The following is a 3091-nucleotide window of genomic DNA, read 5'->3' on the forward strand; positions in this document are numbered from 1 at the left end:
TTTCTATTTATGGCATCACTTTTGATGATTACTTAGCTAACTTATCCAAAGTGTTGCAAAGATATGAAGAATCAAACCTAGTCCTGAATTGGAAAAAATGCCACTTCATGGTAAGAGAAGGCATAGTTCTTGGTCATCTGATATCAGAAAGAGGGATTGAAGTTGACAAGGCAAAAATTGAAATCATTGAAAAGATATCACCACCAACATCAGTCAAAGGAGTACGAAGCCTTTTGGGACATGCAGGCTTCTACAGAAGATTCATCGAAGATTTTTCCAAAATAGCTAAACCATTGATAAATTTATTAAGTCAAGATGTTCCCTTTGATTTTGATGAAAATTGCCTTGTTTCTTTCAACAGGATAAAAGAAGCCTTGATCTCAACACCTATTATGCAACCACCTGATTGGGAGCTACCATTTGAAATCATGTGCGATGCAAGTCATTATGCTGTGGGAGCAGTACTTGGACAAAGGAAAGAGAAAAGGCTCCATGCCATTTATTACACCAACAAGACACTCGATGATGCACAAATCAATTATGCTACCATAGAAAAGGAACTCCTAACAGTAGTGCTTGCAATTGACAAATTCAGATCCTACTTAATTAGGTCAAAAATCATTGTATTCATAGATCATGCTGCAATCCGGTACCTTTTGAACAAAAAGGAGGTGAAACCAAGGCTGATTCGATGGATTTTACTCCATAGAGGAGGGATTTGAAAATGTAGTGGCTAACCATCTCTCCAGGCTGAAATTGGAATATAAAGGAAACATCGAGGACTTGCCAATTGATGATTTATTTCCCGATGCGCAATTATTAGCCTTATCCCTAGTTTCTTGGTATGCTGATTTTGTAAATTTTCTTGTGTGTAGGGTTTTACCACCCAACATGTCTTACCAGTAAAGAAAAAAAATTTCTGCATGATGTACGATGCTATACATGGGAGGAACCTCTGCTATACAAGAGATGCAATGACGGGCTGATAAGACGATGCATACCGGAAGAGGATATAGAGAGTATTCTCCAGCACTGCCATTCATCACCATGTGGGGGTAACTTTAGCATCATAAAAACAACAGCTAAAATTTTACAAGTAGGATTTTACTGGCCTAACCTGTTTAAGGATGTGAGATCCTTCATGCTAGCTTGTGATCAATGCCAAAGAACAGGTAACATTTCCAAAAGGAATGAAATGCTACTACACGGTATACTTGAGGTAGAACTATTTAATGTGTGAGGGATAGACTTCATGGCCCATTCCCCTCTTCTTTTAGAAATAAGTATATTTTAGTTGGTGTTGATTATGTGTTAAAATGGGTAGAAGCAATAGCCACGCCAACCAACGAGTGATAATCAGTGATGGAAGAAGTCACTTCTGCAACCAATAATTTGAAACACTATTGAAAAACTATGGAGTCACTCACAAGGTGGCCACACCTTATCATCCTCAAACCAGTGGTCAAGTAGAAATTTCAAATAGGGAGCTGAAACGAATCCTATAGAAAATAGTAAACCCCTTAAGGAAGGATTGTTCTGCGAAGTTAGAAGATGCATTGTGGGCATACCGTACTGCATATAAAACTCCAATTGGAACAACACCCTTTTGACTAATTTATGGGAAATCATGCCACCTCCTTGTCAAACTTGAGCACAAAGCCTACTGGGAGATTCAGACCCTAAATTTTGACCTCAAGGCTGCTGGTGAAAAAAGACTACTATAGCTCAATGAGTTGGAAGAAATCCAATAGGATGAGTATGAGAATGCCAAAATCTTTAAAGACAAGACCAAAAGATGGCATGACAGACGCATAGCAAGAAAAAAAAAATAAGAGAAGGAGACCTTGCCCTACTCTTCAACTCTAGACTAAAACTTTTTCCAAGGAAGTTGAGATCAAGATAGTCAGGTCCATTTAAGGTTTATGCAAATCTTCCCGCATGGAGCTATGGATATATGGAGTGAAACCTCAGGAGCATTCAAAGTGAATGGGCAAAGGCTAAAACCATATTTTCAAGGAGAACCCATAGAGGAGGGAACCAACTGTACCTTCAACAACCCTCCAAACAAACCGTGATAGAATGAAGGCAGAATCGAGCTAATGACTATAAACAAGCGCTCTTTGGGAGGCAACCCACAAATTTCTATTTTTACTTTATTTTATATAATTTCCTTTATTTCAACTCTTATTTTTGTTTTATGTTTGTTCATGCTTTATTTTATAGAAACCCCAAGTCTCAATTCTGGAAAAAGCAGAAACTGAGGGCAATAAAGGAGAGGAGACGTCAAGTCTAAACCACACAAGAGGAGACCATAAAAAATCGGGGAAGTAGCTCTGTTGGGGAAGTAGCTCTGCTGCTAACTTTTACATCCATTTTATGCATAGTGGTAAGCATAAATTTTTCGTACGGGGAGAATTAGAGAGTAAGAAAATTACACTGGTCATGTATTGGTTTTACACGCATCGTGTAACCTTCTGGGATCTGGGAAAAACCCCTGCACAAGCCCTAGAAACTTACATGGGTTGACCCCATGTAACATTACACAGGTTGTGCTTTGATAATGGAAGAGAAACTTTAAATTTGTAGGAGACAGAGGGTTACATGGGTCCCAAATCAAATTTACAAGGGTCGTGTGATTCATCTAGCATTACCATTCTCAGATAGGAAGTTACACGGGTCCCTGAATAAATTTACACAGGCTGTGTAACTTGACAGAAAAAGGAAAATCCCAAACAGAAGATTACACGGGTCTCCAGGTTGGGACCCGTGTAGTGATACACGACCCGTGTATCATGTCATAGAAGCGACTCCTAGAGCGCGAAATGCGCGAAACGAAGGGTCACAATGACCCTTTAAATTCACCCCACTCCCTTAAACTCCCTCACAATAAAAAACCCTTCCTCTCCAAACCTCCTTCCTATAAAAAGCCCTCTAATCTCTTTCTTCTCTCACAAACCCTAACCTCTCCTTCTCCAAAACCATCAGTGGCACCTGCAAAGAGACCAGCCCAATGAATGGGCTCTTCCTCAAGGCAAGGAGGTGACTTCACATCCTCTCCTCCTCAGCCATCGGCCTAGTGCCCAAGAACCAG

This window comes from Hevea brasiliensis, chromosome 2, assembly GCF_030052815.1.
Source record: "Hevea brasiliensis isolate MT/VB/25A 57/8 chromosome 2, ASM3005281v1, whole genome shotgun sequence".
NCBI lineage: Eukaryota > Viridiplantae > Streptophyta > Magnoliopsida > Malpighiales > Euphorbiaceae > Hevea > Hevea brasiliensis.